Raw genomic sequence first — 18,306 nt, forward strand, 5'->3', positions numbered from 1 at the left:
TGACCCCATAGCCACTTCATCAGCTAGAGGAGTGAGCGCCTCATAGTCACCTTCGCTCCAACCATGCTCTCCTAATTCCTGACCTCCAAACCACAGTTTAACTAACAAAGTCTCCTTTTATTAATGTAACATAAAACGGCATCATCATCGTTCTTTCCAATGCTCGGATTTCTTCCCCTGATACAAGTCTAGGAAGGAAGGTCAGTCCTTCATATATGCCATTTACTTCCTATGGCCTACAACCTCCTTTAGTACCACCTAATCCTTTAGTGTATTTTTCTTGGTCCCAGCCTTACCAAACTCTTGTTAATTGGGTTGTATTTGCTTATACTGTAGGCCACTCCTAGAGCAGCTATGCATATTATATGAGCTGGCATAAAAGACATGCTCTTTAAGTTGTTTTTCATTACTAGTGAGGACAGACTTGAGCTAAGCCTTCTAAACTTTCTTGTTTAGAAACTGAGGAGCCACTGAGCCATTTCACCCGCAGGTGTTGTAAAGTACCAAAGGCTACAGAATTAATATTAATATTATAAGAGGCTTGGAGAACATTTTATTAATTTGGGTTAAGGTGTACAGAGAAATTGTGAGTATAGTCTCTGTACTGTGTGATTGGCATAGTCAGGATGGCCCTTGGCATTGTATTGTAAATGCAAAGAGGAGAGAAACATGGATTCCCAGACATTCCACCACACCTGTGGGGAAAAGGGTGAATGGCTAGCCAGGTACAGGGAGAGAAAAGCCAAAATAAACCCTTTCTTATAGCAATGAGCCATTTGCGGGCATTTGTCCCCACAGAAACTACCTCTCCTATGTAAATGCGTGTGTGACTCTGGGCAGAGAGATGGCAGATAATATAGGAATGCCTTTAATATGTAAAGAGACATCTTTCTACCATTGTGTTGGCTTGTAAATTTTGTTTTCTCCAAAATGATGTATGGTTTGCAAATTGAACGTGGTCCTATCATGTTAAAGGACATATGACTATAACCAATAGTGGTAAGGGGCTCCTAATTGCAATTTTTGCTTCTGAACTTCCCACTTACAAAACTATAAAAACTAAGTAGAACAAAGGGCCGGAGCACTCTCCGTCAGATTTCTGTCGGAGTTGCCGCCGCTTGGCCAAGCTAGACAATAGAGCTTTGATGTGTAAACGACGGACCTTGTTCCTGTCTTTCATGTTTCGGGTCCCTCTGAATTTGGCTTAACAAAACCAAGGCATACTTTCACAGGAAATTTACCCAAGATTTACAGAGTAGTGTCTAGTTTTGGTATAATATAGTTTTTAGTTCTTTGCAAAATAAATTAATGAACTACCATTAATGGGGATATATCCAACCTGTTAATCTAATATCTTTTGCACTGTGCTCAGATCTCTTAGATCAACTTGCCCAGGATTGTCTGTAGATGAATATAGCTTTTGAAGGTAACATTAAATATTTAAAAAGACTTATTTATTTTGGGTACATACATAAATAATTAACCCATGCTGAACTATGAAATACAAAACTTAAATAGAGATCTTAGCTGTGTTGTGATTAGAATGGGAGGCAATAGCTAGAAATGTAAGTTTATGAATGAAGCTAAATATGTTTGAGATGAAAGTCAAGCATATCACCGGAGTTGAAGCTGGAAATAGAACTAAGTGCTGAAATGAGAGATGGAACTTAAGGAATACTTCAGATTTTGTCATAATACAACAGATAGGACACAACAAAATAATAAGTATAATAACCTATGAGAGGATGCACTGCTTTGCAATTATCCATATACCATTTCTTTTGACTTTTTTCTTATCAGAAAAATTACCACCTCAGCTAGAAATTTTCCACAGTTCTATGAGTCCTTACATCACCTAACAAAAATCTCTCTTGTAGTTTGACATAGTATATTTAAGAGGTCAAATCAGTACTACAAAGCTATACTACCTGGCTTTAAGTCCTGGCTCTGTCACTTATTAGCTATGGGATCCAGCTTGTGACTTCTCTATGTTTCATCCCTAATTTCTTACATAATATCACCTTAAAGTAAATACTATCTTCTATGAACAGGTCAAACCTTTGTAGTCTAGGAAAATGGCTTTGTAGTTTGTAGGCACTGTGCTCTTCACATTAGCAATTCTGTTGAACTAATCATATGCCGTCTTTTGACACACAAGAGATGAGAGAGCCTCCACTGGAGCACAACACAACAGGTTTTGTTAGCAGTTCCACAAGGAGCTGTTGAATCAAACAGAATAGGAAGAAAGGGAGAAATTTATAATTTGAAAATAAGGAAGGAAGATGAGAGACATTTGTGGAAGAGCAGAGAAAAAGGCTACAAACACACACAGCATGGGGTTAATAGCTTATAAGCCACCTTGATTTTCCTCTTGAGAACAGTTTCTTAAATATCACAATTTTCCAGCATGGTCTGATTTTGCCAAGTTATTTATATACAGAGTAAAACCGCACTTTGGCATTTGTTTTATTTGCCAAAGTCTTCTGCTTCAAGATAAGAACAGAGAACATTTGTGTGGCATTCCTGAGTTACAAATCCATTCCTGCATGGGCTATAACCTCCTCTCTTCCGTTTGCCCCATGGTTCCCGAGAGTCACAGGAAGGCAATGTCTGAAATGGATCACCTTGATGGTGCACTCCATCACCCTGCAGCAAAACTTCTCACCCACAAGCTAGATACTTACTTCATATATTCTTTCCATTGGTTTAAACTTTCAAAAAAATCAAATACTGTTTTGCATGACACAGATGATACTTGTAAACTTATTACCTCTTTCAAAGGGCATTTCTGTTGGCAGCTGCTTCACACTGAATAAAGATAAGGCTTCTTCATGAGTTGAGACAAACATCGGTGCAGCTGTGTCCTACTGAGGCTGAAAAACATGAAAATGAGACTAATTTTTTCAGTAAATTAGATCAATCTATAGATCTGTAGCAACAATTTAAGTCAGTCACCTTCGTTTTGAAAGGCTTCACATCTCCAGCTTATTAGCAAACATTGCTTTAATCCCCAACTTTAATTTGAAGTCAGCTTTAAGGCTTAGACATTTTTGCTTAGATTCAGTGGCTTGTGTTGTCCAGGCCTGCGGAAATTCAGCTGGTTTTTACTTAATGTCAGCTACAGTTGGTTGAAGGCTGCACTTCGGAATCACCTAGGGAATGGGAAGGATGTAAACAGACTCAGAAAACATTGTCAATCTGTTTACTCTTGCATATTTGTATGTTTCCCTGAATGCATATTTATTCAGTGACTTATTTATTTGACAGCCAGATTTTTGTCAGACAGTAGTAATTAAAAAAAAAACAAAACAGATTTCTTGACTTTTAGGAGGTTATAGCTTATTGACAAAAATTAATAAAAAGATTAGTTTTATACACAGTTCTCGATTTATGTGAGAAAGAGGGAGAGTCCTCTAACCTGGTGGTACAAGGGGTAGGGTTGGTGTTGGGGGGCTTACAGGGCAAAGTGGCTGCTGGACTAAAGACTGTAGAGTGAAAGAGCGGGAAGAGTGAGAGGAGGAATTTAATGAAGAAGGACGGCACAAGCTCATGAATGAATAGAAGGCGGACTGCACAAGCTTATGAATGAATAGAAGGCGTCTCTCTCATTGGGCATTAAGTCCATCACAATGATCTATCTGAACAGCTCTTTCACGGTCTGTTTTACTGTTTGTTTATTTGTTTGTTCTGTTTTGAGAGTTCCAAATTTCTAAATTGACTGTACAGAAAAAGCTGCCCAACGGAGAGGCCTAGGTGGGGTTTACAAGACAGACTTAGAACCTCTTGTAATCAGCTGCCTCTGATCCATTTCACTTGGTAGAAACTCAGGAGTATAGAAGTTGTTGTTGGAGCTGTTTTAAATAACCAGCCAGCTATGTGTTTCCTTTCTAATAGTTGATTTTGGTGCTCTTCTTAAAATTAAATTCTCCTGAGAGCATAGGCTGTGAACTCAAAATAAGATAGCAATCATTAACTGGGTTGCATAATGATGAAACCACTATGTGTGTAAACAGAACAAATACAAGCACAGATATATCGGCTACACTTATATCCCATACAACACACACACAAACATGTTCCCTTTATCTTTTTATAGGAGGACAGCTCAGCATCACCGCGGAATGTAAGTCAGTATTTATTGAAAGACATTATCTTTCTTCCAGAGACATCATTTTGTACACCCAAAGACAGGATGTCGATAGGAGTCTAAGGGTGGGCTTCCTCAGTTCCATGTCCAGAAGCCCAAGCTGACCCACACTGCCCTGCCTCCCAGGACATACCCACGGAGTTTCCTGACTCCAAGCTCCAGCCCCTGCCGCTTCCAGCTTCTTTTCTAGGCAGGAAAAACTGTTGCCTGTCTCATAGGCTTTCTCTTGTGGACAACTTGCCTCAAGGCGGATCTGTCTAGTTATCTGTCTGCCTTTTGAAGCTATGCTGCACACAGTTGTGTTTGCCTGCATCTCAGCTCTTATCTGCCTGGAAGGGACTCCAGCTGCTAAGTCCTCACCAGGGGGCCTGCAGAGTTATTTACCTGGGATGTGAATCTCTCCACAGGCACCCGGAGAGTGGATTTGCCCACCACGCTTTTTATTACTTACAGTGATTTCTCTGGTTCAGATGTATAGAGCTAAAAGAGAAAAAAAATTTTTTGTAGTTGAAGAAACATCCATTTCACAATTTGTCTCTTATGACAGATAATTGGCACGTAACTGCAAGTTGATGGGAATGCAGGCGTGAGAAAGGAAAGCACGCCACACTTTACAGCAGCAGTGTTATAAGGTAATGAAGGACAATTTGGAGGTGAGGGAGGGTGGACTACATTTGTGCAGCATTAAAAAGATGAGCAAATCCAAATTAATTTTGATGATTTCACATTTTCTAAGTTATTTGTAATCAAATTTAACTCTATTCAGACTGAAATATGCAGTAAATGTCCAAGGAGGATGCCTAAATAGTGCTTAGATATATTAATTGGGATGAAATAAGTAGGCTGAACAGAAGGAATGCTTTTAGACACTGAAGTGCCATCCTAAATGAGTCACCCAGCTGTGTGTGGCCTGCTTAGGAACAGCAGGACCATCCAGACAAGACTGGCTTTCAGCCCCAGAGGTCAAGGAATAATGTGCACCCAGAAATGAGTGTCGCTGCCTATCACAGTGACCCATCCACTCAGCCAGTGTCTGTCTCAGTGGAGTCAGAGGGCCAATGGGCTCGGCCTGCCTCCTAATCTACAGGCTCAAATTTAGATTTTCAGCAATATCTCAAATGAGGTTATATGTACTATCTCAGAGATTCATGACAAGATTAAAAAATATGTTGTAAAATATAAAATGTATGTTTCATTGCCATGCCACAGTGCTTCCATGGCATGACAGATTAATATTTTAATCAATCTTGTTAAAGCCAGTAGCCATGGCCACCATCACAGCCGCCTGGCCGGGGCAGGTTCGCATTTGATTCGGACAGACAGTAATGAAACAACGGAGCCAAGAACTGGTGGGCCATTAGCTTTAATCCTAGCTTGCACCTGGTGGGCGAGAAATACACACAGTGGGAAAACACTTCCCTTTCCATTCAGGGCTCCCAAAGCCAATGACTTATCCGTTTTCCTAGAATCAAAGTTTTCTACCTCACCAGCCTTATTCACCTCTGTTCCCCATCTTCTTCTCCTGCACAAACTCTGCATGTTGGGCAGATAAAATATATTATGCTCACTTTGTTAAAGATGGCACTGCCCATGTGGAGGCCTGTCGCCCAGGTGATATTAATGTGTGTTGGGGGTGGGCTGTGGGCAGGCAGAATCCTTGTAGCCTGGGGCTTGGTTTTAGGACTAAGCCTTTCCCACCCTTTTTGATGTGGGGTGGTGCAATCCCATCATGTCCCAGATAAGTAACTTTGTATTAGAGACTTCCTTATTTTGTATATTGGATTAAAGGTTTTGATTTCTACACTATAAAATGGAGGCAGAATGGGAGCTTGCTCTCTCAGTTCCTGAGATTAGCATTAGAGAGCAGAGAGAAAGGCCACTTGGAGGAGCCCTGGAGGAGCAGCCAAGATGGCAGAATGCTGAAGGAGAAGCCAGTTGTACAGAGAGAAGGAGATGGGGAACAGAGGTGAATAAGTCTGGTAAGCTAGAAACCTTTGATTCTAGGAAACTCGGATAAGTCAGTAGCTTTGTGAACACTGAATGAGTGGGTTTTGGAGCCCAGTGTGTGTTTTTACTTGCCCGCCGGGTGCAAGCTAGGATTAAAGATGATGGCCCATCAGTTTTTGGCTCCGTTGTTTCTTTACTGACTGTCTGAATCCAATGTGAACCTGCATGGGCCACGCGGCCATAATGGTGGCCATGGATACTGGCTTCACACTGCACAAACTGGCTTCTCCTTAAGCACTCGGCTATCTTGGCTGTTTCTCCTCTCCTCCACGTGGCCTTTCTCTGCTCTCCTCTCTAATGCTAATCTCAGGAACTGAGAGCAAGCTCCTGGTCTGCCCCATTTTATAGTGTAGAAATCAAAACCTTTAATCCAATATACAAACAAGGAAGTCTCTGATACAAAGTCACTTAGGGTGGGAAAGGCTTAGTCTTAAAACTAAGCCTTAGGGTATAATGACCCTGCCTGCTTGCAGCCTGTCCCCCACACCCAATGCAAACTATAAGTGAGCACACCTATATATCATATTTACAAACTTATTTGACCAACAAATCTGATCATGGTGCACTAATTAATTCCCTTGATGCCTGTAATTTCTGTGAATATCTAAGCTCCTAGATGTACATTTAAGTCATAATGATCATTTAAAAGCCCAAAAATAACCATTCACTTAATCCCCTTTGGTGGCCTCATGTGGCTCCTTGAATGTCCTGTTGCAGGAGAGCAAAACCTTGGAGAATTGACATTCAGACAACTTAGAAGAGGAAAAAAAGAGAATTTATTAAGCTGGCGGAGCACACGGAACTATAGCTCCAAAGACATGTGGTCCCTGTAATTAGATTTCTTACATCTTATATACCTTTTACAGAACATAAATTCACATTCATGGGTCTCGTGATTCCTTTGTCATTAATTACATAATTTCAGGATGGGAGGGGGCTTACCGGATGCCAGAGGATAATCATTTGTAAATCACCCATTAAGGAGAAAGAAAGGGGAGAGGAAAGGGCTACTCAAGGCTCCTTTCCCCTCCTACATTCCTGGCTGTTTTACTTTCTTTCACCCAGGTGTAGAGAAGGGAGGGGGTCCAAGCGTCTTTCCTCCTTCTATTGAAAATCTTCTAAGTATGAAAACCTCTTTATTTACATTATAACAGCCCTTCCTAAGCAGAAATATGATCGGCCATCTTGAAATTTTGTAAATTACACAAAAAAATCATACTTACAAACTCTCTCTGAACGCTTGGCCTAAATTATAAAATATCCTTGAAGCCTCTTATTTCAAGGGGGGTCTCCTTCTTCATTCCAATGTCATGACACACAGAGAGAGCAGTTTCTAGACATATAATGTGTTCTTTGTTCTTTTCTTTCCAGTTAACAATCCTCTGCTAACATTGCTTCTCCTCCATTCTGAAACCTTGACAAGTAAAATATACTAAATTAAATGCTAAATCCACTTAACGAAATGAATGGAAACAGGTGGGAGTGTTTGGTAAGGAAAACAGCAAATCTTCAATGACATGAATCAAAAATCTCTTTGATGCAAAATACATTGATTTCCTCACATCTTGTTTTGTAGGTAGGTATTAGTTCTGGTTAGTTGCTAGGGAACTCTTCAGTTATTTTGTAACTAACAGTAATGGAAAATGACATTCTGGGAAATAAGAGATATTTCAGGATAAAATAACAAATTCCACAAGATGGCAGTAAGTTCCTATGCTTTTCATTTTTCTTAACCTTTTACCAAGTATACATTTCATCAGTACATATATATATGTAACTATACATATATGTAACTATATATATATAATTAATTATAGCACTAAAATTAAAAGAAGTTATATATATATATATTTTCTGCCCGAGGACTAATGACTATATTTTGTCATGCTTTCTTCTTTGTATTAAAATGACATGCTAATGTTATTGTTTTAATTTTCTGGTTTCCACTTAAGACTTTCTAAGTAAGATACATTTTCATTGAATAGTGAAATGCATGAAACAATAGAGAGATAATTAACTTCGAGGTTTTAAACACCTTTTCCAACTCTTAAGTTTGATTATTTTTATTTAAGAAATCATTTTAAGATTCCACCTAGTATTTAAGACAGAAAGAACCAAAACGTGAATTCTTCATTTTGTTATTAACTTCATTGTGCTATTAACTTAAGACTACTGATAGCCTGACCAGGCAGTGACGCAGTGGATAGAGCATTGAACTGGGATGCATAGGACCCAGGTTTGAGACCTCGATGTTGCCAGCTCGAGCGCAGGCTCATCTGGTTTGAGCAAAGCTCACCAGCTTGGGCACAAGGTTGCTGGCTTGAGCAAGGGGTTACTCGGTCTGCTGTAGCCCCACAGTCAAGGCACATATGAGAAAGCAATCAATGAACAACTAATGTGTCACAATGAAAAACTAATGATTGATGCTTCTTATCTCTCTCTCTGTTCCTGTCTGTCTGTCCCTATCTATCCCTCTCTCTGACTCTCTCTCTGTCTCTGTAAAAAAAAAAGACTAATGATAATTACATTTTAATGAACATCATAATAATACATCATAAGAGTATAACTATTAAAGAAATCACATTTCTAAGACATGTTTATAAACTATTTCTAAATCAATCTCAGGAGATAAAAGAAGCATGCATGGGTTAGGAAAAAGAAAATGTTGTATAATAACAGGGTTTAATATTTTTGTTGTTGTTGTATGAACATGAAAATGGCTAGAACATGAAAGCTGACTAACAGATTTCCATATGTGTGCATCAATCTCACCCATAATGTTGTAATAATGCTGGCTAAAGAAGGTGCTATCCTATTTTTATCACAAGATTTGTGTGTGACCTAGGACCGTTCCACAGTGGGGGGATTCAGCTGGTTTGCACATGTTCAGCAGAACCGATACCTAAGTTTTTGTTGAATTTGGCAAACAGGTTGTTAAAATGGTACTCGTCATCAGTGTTCTTCCTAAGGTGGGCACCTGGGCAGCCGCCCAGTGTGGAAATTACAAATTTATCTTTCTTACTCTTTTTTAACATTCATCTGCACAACAGAGTATTCTAAGTACCTCTAGTAATGTTCACTCCATCCATAGGTGAAAAAAAATTGCAAGTGAGAACGTCAATTAAGAAACAATTTGGAAATATCTTAAATAACATTTTTATTGTTTTTGTCAGGTATTAATTATTTTTTCATTAATATTTTCAAACTCTTTCTTATAACACAATCTAGTTTTGTGTACCTCTTTTATTGTTCTTATTTAAGTATTAAATGGATGAAATAATAAACTACCTTTCGGTATATCATTCTTTATACTTAAAACAGTCATTAGGGCAAAGAACCAGTTGTTAAATTATTTGAATCACAACACTGAACAGTTCATTTAATGGCTTTGGGACTCAGTATAAAATAGGATATATAGATTAATAGATTTCATTTCCAACTCTTTAACATTCTATGCTTCTCAGGAGAAAATATAATTATGTTGAGTATTATGCTGCAGGAAAGTACATGGTGCCCTGGCCGGTTGGCTCAGCGGTAGAGCGTCGGCCTAGCGTGCGGAGGACCCGGGTTCGATTCCCGGCCAGGGCACACAGGAGAAGCGCCCATTTGCTTCTCCACCCCTCCGCCGCGCTTTCCCTCTCTGTCTCTCTCTTCCCCTCCCGCAGCCAAGGCTCCATTGGAGCAAAGATGGCCCGGGCGCTGGGGATGGCTCTGTGGCCTCTGCCCCAGGCGCTAGAGTGGCTCTGGTCGCAACATGGCGACGCCCAGGATGGGCAGAGCATCGCCCCCTGGTGGGCAGAGCGTCGCCCCTGGTGGGCGTGCCGGGTGGATCCCGGTCGGGCGCATGCGGGAGTCTGTCTGACTGTCTCTCCCTGTTTCTAGCTTCAGAAAAATGAAAAAAAAAAAAAGAAAGTACATGGTGACTAAAGGTCACAGGGTCTTTTTTCTCTATGTATTCTTGGTTGCTCCTACAATTCCTGAGCTGTAAGCTATATTTGTTTAAAAACAACTAAGAAAAGGCTGGCAAGACAGAATGCAGGATCAGCACTGAGAGGGTGTGGGGCTGTTGTCTGTATTCTGGAAATTATTATGTATCTCTTTTGTTCCCCCATAATTTTTATTTCACTAGGTCCTTAAAATAATAACGGGAAGAGATGACAACTAAAAAAATTATCTGCACTTAGCAGATAGTGCAAGAATGGTAGAGGGAACTTGGAACATAAAAATCACTAAGCTGTGAGAGTGTGATGCTAATCGATGACTTTGCCCCCTCCCTTGGCAAGACTGGCTTCCTCCTCTTGTCCGCCTTCCTCTCTTACTTGATCTCTCCTATCTTTCTTTCTTTCTACCCTTTTCTTGTTCTCCTTTCTCCCTCACCTTCCTGATCATCCAGCCCATGTTTCTCAGGCCCATTCTATTTCAAACACCACCTCTCAGGCCTTTGGTCACATGCAGACCCCAGTCACACAGAGCAGCTGGTTATATATTACCCGCTCTGGCCCAGGTGGTGCTTTACTTCTCACAATATCCTAGCAAAGCTGGGGGTGACAATATCTTACTGTTTTGTTCCTTATCAAGCAGAGATTCCTCCACTTCTAAATAAAATTTTGTTACACATTGGCTAAAAGCACCACCACTTTAGCTGAAGCCACTTAAAATCATTACGTTTACAAGCATTTGCCACTTATAAGTAGCATAAATGCTGAATGGCAGGGTTCTGATAAAATCCCTGCTGACTCATCTCCAGGGCCTAAACTGTCCTTCATGTATTCTTCATATACACACTCACATTTATGGCTCCAGGTTGTTCAAACATAGTAAAGACATCAAACAGGAAAAATAAATGCAGTTTCCTCTCCAAATCTCAAATAGTAGACCATCAGGCACGTCCACATGTGTTTGATAATCAATAATGCAATCTAAACGTGGACTTAGAATCCAAACACTCATTTCGTATTGGCCTTAAACTCTATGTCTAAAAGAAATAGCAAGGCTAAATTAATGTAGATAAGAAATGATTTTGCCTTTACCTCCCAATTTAATTCTCAACCAATTGAAAGCATACTTTTCTCTCTTCACCATGATATTAACTTAGCTGATCCTTGGAAACAATGTAAAATGGGAGATCATTTTCAGGATTTCTCTCCTCTCCCTTCACAGTTTCCACATCTTGTGTTGGTACCCAGCGCTCTGGTCTCCTGGTTCTGCCTGCTAGCCTTACTTCCCTAATATCCTGACAACAATTCAAACAGGATGATGGATTTTGAATTATTTTCCCACCTAATAGTGATTTTTCTCTCCTCTGAACTCTTGTCAAGTTAAATGACAGGGCCTAGGACCTGGGTATAGAACATATATATTGGCATGCTGACTATGATCAATTGGCCCATTCTGTCTTCACCACATATTGATAGTAAATCTTTAATTACTTTTAGAATAATCTCATACCAATGGGATTAGAAACAGTTTAGAAGGTATAGTTTAGTAACTCAAATGATCAGGATATTTGAACCTTAAACTTTTGATCTGGTTAGGATGGTAATTTTAGGGATCATATTAGATGGAATGTTTAGCAATCATACCAATTACCTACTTCTCAAACAAACTCATCTATGGCTTAAGGGATATCTCTAATGATGTATTTTCTGCCTTTTAGATGTGGACAAAATCTTGGAGACACTGTACAAACAAATTGAGGCCCAGAACATGATGATGTTCAAGTACAGGATTGAATGGAGTTTAGGAAGAACAGCTATATTGTATTTATATTCAGACAAACTGGTAATATATAGTCATGAAGAAACAATGGTAAGCACAAGTAATTAATTTGATTACTGTTGATTTCATTACTAATTATAAAATAATACCCTATGTTATGAAATCTTTCACTTATTTGTTCAAGAATAACTTTATTTGTTGAATGCATTTCTATTGAGAACTTTTCTATTGAGTTTTTACGAGGTAATACCTTGATTAGACTAAAGGTGAATCAAAACATCTGAAGCATTTAACTAAAAAAATAAAAGAAAGTTAAAATGATGTTTTTTTATTTTTCTAAATAGGACAAATATAAAAGGTCTTATATAATATACAATAATTTTAGCCCAGATCCTTTATTTTACAGGTTCAGGATTTTTTTTTTTTTTTCTTTTGTATTTTTCTGAAGCTGGAAACGGGGAGAGACAGTCAGACAGACTCCCACATGCGCCCAACCGGGATCCACCCGGCACGCCCACCAGCGGGCGGGCGACGCTCTGCCCACCACAGGGCGATGCTCTGCCCCTCTGGGGCGTCGCTCTGCCGCGACCAGAGCCACTCTAGCGCCTGGGGCAGAGGCCAAGGAGCCATCCCCAGCGCCCGGGCCATCTTTGCACCAATGGAGCCTTGGCTGTGGGAGGGGAAGAGAGAGACAGAGAGGAAGAAGGGGGGTGGGGGTGGAGAAGCAAATGGGCACTTCTCCTATGTGCCCTGGCCAGGAATCGAACCCGGGTCCCCCACACGCCAGGCCGACGCTCTACCGCTGAGCCAACCGGCCAGGGCCAGGTTCAGGATTTAAAGGTTAAATAATTTGTCCAAAGATATCTAGTCATTCAAACTCACTTTTGCAATTAAAACCTTTATACCTATACAGAATTCCCTTCCTGGTGCACTTTTTACTATTCCCCACTGGCATTACTTTCATTGACCCTTAAAACAGCGCTGCAACCAGGTCCTAAAGCTTAGACATTAGGCTACAACTCAAGCTCTTGTTTTGAAACCACCATGAGCTCCCGACCAATACTCTCAGAGTCTCTCCCAAAGAGTAGCCAGTGTATATAACCCAAGCCTGCTGCCATGGCGTACATGCAAACGCAGAAAACTAAACAAATAAATAAACAAACAACCATAATATCCCTCCCCAAGAAAACCAGGATAATCATAATGTGGAGACCTGATGTTGAAGTTAGGAGCCTGTGCTCAAAATTCAGTTCTGTCCCAGGTGACCTTGGCAAGGTCATGGCAACTAAATCCTGAAGCCAGCAGCTTACTTGATTGTCTTTTTGTTGATTTCATCTGCTATCTTCATGTTAGAAATCCACAGTTCAAGAGATACTCAAGAAATGAACACTAAATATTTTCTTAAAGCACAAAAGTTTTCTGAGGACATTTGAAGAGGAAGCCTATTTTCTGCCAATTATTCTGTTTTAATTAACTCTACTATCATTTTGGCATAAATATTCAACTCAATCAAATAGCTGTACTACTTGACTGACTCTCATATAAATGTTTGATTGTGATACTTACTAAAATCCATACATTTTCTTAGAGATGGCAACTGTACTTTCAGGCATATGATTATTTTTTATCATAGCAAAAGGTATTTAACTCTGTAACAGTCTCAAAACAACTACATTTAGTGTTTCTCAACCAATTTTCCTTTTGATGTAAAATGTCATTGTAGAAATTCAATGTTATAATGCGATTCCTTACAAAGCACTCTAAATTACATTCCACAGAATAACTGGAGAAAGAAAGTTTTATTCAGTAGGAATGCAAAGCACTAATTGTAATATTTCAAAGAAAACCTTTCTTTTTCTCAAAACCTGTAAGTCTATTAATCCTAGAATTATGATTCATCCCAAAGATATTTTAGCACAAGTACAAAAATATAATGTCTGTAATATAATTAGTAATTAAATAAATTATTTTGTTCTAAATTACTTAATAAATATACTATGTGAGTAATAATATTCTTAAAAATGAATTCTAGGATGGTTCTTCAGATTTTTCTTTCAGAGTAATTGCATATAATTCTAATAAATATATTGGAGATCAAAAGACTGCAGGCTTTATTTTTTTTAATTAGACACCACACAGGCTAACGATAGTCCATAATAAAACTGCTAGATGTTGAGGTAGAAAATTATAAAGGACAGAGCTTAAAAGCTTCCAGAAATTCAGTTGAGTGAAAATCTGCAGAGTGTGCCTTTTTAGCCTCTGTTTTACCAGGACTAGTAGAGAAGCAGGAGAATATGATCTTTACCTCGCCCATCATTATCAAGCTGTCAGTCTAATTCCTCATTAAATAATTGTGTTTCTAAGCTTAAATGGCAAAGTCCTATCAACAACCAACACTCAATACCAGAAACCATTAACATTTCTAAGGGTCCTTTATTTTTATGGTGATTTATTTTGTCTATTCATTTTCTGAGCTCAATATGAGGAAAAACTGTAACTTTCCTATCTGAAAAGTCCTCAAATGACACGGAGGTGGGGGGTGACTACACCCTGTGTCATTATGAGAAGCAGTGGGTGTCTCCTTACATGTCAGACAGAGGATGTGGGCATATTCATTTTCTTTCACTTCATAGTTCTAGAGAATTACCTGCTTTGTTTCATGAGGCATGACTAAAAAAGGGATGCAATTTGAGGAATTTGGCATAAATACTGGTCGGTTTTTACTGGTGACGTTTTAGTTTTCATCTTTTAGACATTCCTTTTAATGCTGTCAATATTTGCAATGCAACATTACAAGCATAATTTTACCTCTGAAAATCAGTTGCATGTAAATGCTGTTCTCTTGTAGTGCTGCTGAATGTAGGCCCTTCTCCAAAGTCCCTTCTTTGCCTATTATGCTGTTTTGCTCTGCAATTTATTATTTATACCTCAGCCACACAGACACTCGGGAGAATAAGAACAATCTGATGTGCCAATTAGTCTCAGAAAAACCTTTCTTAAAGATTGCTTATAGATGTTGAAAATGATCATATTTAAGAGATTCTTAACATAGATTGACTTTATCACCTCTGATCTTATATGGTGTTGACTGAAAAATAGTTTCGACTAGGTGTTTAGTCATCAGAAAGGATCTATTCAGAACAAAGAAAGGGTTGCAGCCCAGTGAGTGCAGTCGTGGCTAGCCACCTTGCCCGCACACTGGGGTGGAGGCGTCTTTCCAGAAGGGAAAAAGAAGAGGGAAGAAGTTAGAACCACAGAGCTTTATTACACAGAGTTTTTCCTGTAAGATTCTTGAATGCAGGGTTCTTGTAATTACACAGATGTGAGAATTTCCATAAGTCCCAGCACCTCCCTTAGACCCCTGGGACTGCTTGCTTTTGCTTAAAGTTCCAGTTCGTCTTTATTAGCGGTCATGCACAATGCAATGTTGTTCAAGCTCATGTGACCTTACTATTCCTAGTTAGATATTTTCATTTTATTCTACATCACACAGGTTGTATTTTTAGCTGAATATTTTCTTGCTCTATGACATGTATTGCTGACCTCACTTTTCCTCCTCTCTTTGCTCTTTCTGTTCTTCTCAAGTACATTTTCCTTCCTTGACAACCAGCTTCAGAAACCAATAGCCAGTTCTGGTTTATTCTTTCTTGTGAAACCCTTCTGGATTACTCTTAACAAGTGACTACTTACATTCAACTCTAATAGAATATCTGTATATAGGTAGCCTTTAATAATGTGAGATCCTGGCACTCTCACTATCTGTAAGGTAAGATCTGACTGTATGCTAATGATTTCATGCTAGAGTGATATCTATGAATATCAACCCACAATTTTAAGATATGAGGAAGTACAACTTTCTTTATCTCTTATAATTAGTCAACTTCTCTTTTTACTAATTCATTGGGTGGACAACACACAACCCTACTGAATATTTATGTTGTCTCTTTCTCCACAGTTTTGCTGAATTCTATAGGACTTAATGCCAAAGCCTTGGGAAATGTTCTGGTGGATACTGGGACATTTGATTCTTGATGTTCTGTATCAAAACTCAAGCCCACTAAGACATTCATTGCTCCATAATGTCCTTGGCCACTCTGTGGTAGGGAAGAAGAAATAATTTTTCCTCTTCCTTTCTAAGTTCTTGGTTAAGACTCCTATAATAAAATAAAAATGAAGAGAAAGATAAACAGGAATTTATTAACATGTATCTTTCAGGTAAACATGGGATATACATGGAGAAAAATAAGTAAGTCACTGAGGTGGCTTAGGATTCAGGCTTAATCTTATCTTAATAGGGAAAGGGGAAGGCTTATAAAGGACTCTTAAGAGAGAGTAAATTGTTTTTAGGAATGATGAACTAGCTCTTAGTATACTAAGTGGGAAATATGATTGCTTGTAATAAAGTTTTTCTGGGTGTGGTTTTGACCTTTATTCTCTCTTGTGATAAGACTCAATCTTTCTAGTTGATAAAACTTCTGGGAAGGGATATATGACAATTGAGTTTCTTTTGAAATATCTGACTTCAGGTAGATAAGAGGAATTCATAGAAAGCCTCTCCCTGCATTTTCTGACTTTTAAATGCCTATAGCTCAAAATAATCAGTTTGCCAAAGTTTGGGGGTGATAAGTCCTAAATACATACATTCATTTTTTATGGTGGCATATTCTGGTACCTCTTATATCTAATTATGTTGTTCTGCAGATGAATTTGCATCTTATCAATATAGCCCTCACAGGTTCATTACTCTCTCTTCTTTCTCTTTTCATACTTGGGCATATGGCCACCATTCTGTGCTCCCGCACCATGAAAGGGGAAGAAATCCCAGTGAGTTTTTGGAGAGCTCTTGTCTGCCTATGTGCAGCCAGTGGCTATTCCTCTCCTGTGTCCTTATCTGCAAAGGAGTCCTATTTGCTCCTTGTGTCTTCATCTGAGAAATATGGTCGGGTCTTTTGCTTTGTGATCCCACGAGCCTTCCTAATATCTTGCTATTTTTCATGCAGGGTACAGAACCCTTTTTGTTGAATGCATCATTATTTATGTCCTTGTCAGTTCCCTTCAGTCTCTCCCTCCTTGTCCTAGTCCTTGGGATTCTTTTCTAATCTGGATGAAGGTTAGGAGCAGTGCAGGTTTACTCTTTGTTGTGATGCAGTTTTTGTTTTGGTCTGTGTATGAATCCTTTGCATGCACCTAAGGTATATTTTTTTTAAAGTCAAAAGACTAGAGAGACATGCATTTTTTCTTTACTTAATGCTGCCACATCTCATATACAAAGTGAAAATCATAAGCACTTATATTTAGCTAAATATATAAATATGTAGGTAAGATTAAAGGAAAGAAGAAATGGCAGACAATATGTAAAAACCTCTATGATTTAGTGTTCCCAAAATATCTTGATACATTACTTTTCACTTCTCATTATACCCAATAAGTTCCTTAAAGAATAGATGCAGATTTAGTATTGTTGAATCTTCTGTAATACACAGGACCATGATGCACATACAGTAGGGATTTGTTAAATTCTTTTTTTTTTTTTTTTATACAGGGACAGAGAGATAAGATTCAGTGAGAGGGATAGACAGGGGCAGACAGACAGGAACAAGAGAGATGAGAAGCATCAATCATCAGTTTTTCGTTTTGACACCTTAGTTGTTCATTGATTGCCTTCTGACATGTGCCTTGACTGCAGGCCTTCAGCAGACCAAGTAACCCCTTGCTCGAGCCAGCGACCTTGGGTCCAAGCTGGTGAGCTCTGCTCATACCAGATGAGCCTGCACTCAAGCTGGCAACCTCAGGGTCTTGAACCTGGGTCCTCTGCATCCCAGTCCGATGCTCTATCCACTGCACCACTGCCTGGTCAGGCTGTTAAATTCTTGCTAAGTGATTGATTGATGGGTAAATATTTTTATTTCCATTAATGCAGTTCATTGCTAAATTATTAGAAGAATTATACTTCATAATAGGACATCATTTATTACATGTTTTAACAAAAAAATTTGTAGAACTCAACTACAAATTAAGTGTGCTGAACGTATTTGCTATTTAAGGGAATTTATAAACTTCTGAAATATATATGCTGCTTGCTACATGAAATGAAATTGAGCTTAAGAAAGTTTAAATTCAGGAAACATTTACTAAACTAAAAAAACTATTTTAAAGAAAATAAAAGATAAAAGTTTAGTTGTCTTTGGCTTTGATAAAGCAGCAAGATGTGCTTAGGACTGTGAAAATTGACATAAGAGCAGACATTTTAAAAAGGAGCCAGAGCAGCCATTCCAGAGTAAGACTGCTCGCGTATCTTGCTCCTGAACCTTTGGGTGGTTTGAATTGGGCCAGAATTTTGGATTGGGCCATACCAACATTTTCTTCCAAACAACTTTATTGTAAAACTAACAGGAAAGAAGACATCCTGAGCACAGGGACTGATGATTAGGACT

This window comes from Saccopteryx leptura, chromosome 7 (genome assembly GCF_036850995.1).
Source record: "Saccopteryx leptura isolate mSacLep1 chromosome 7, mSacLep1_pri_phased_curated, whole genome shotgun sequence".
Taxonomy (NCBI): domain Eukaryota; kingdom Metazoa; phylum Chordata; class Mammalia; order Chiroptera; family Emballonuridae; genus Saccopteryx; species Saccopteryx leptura.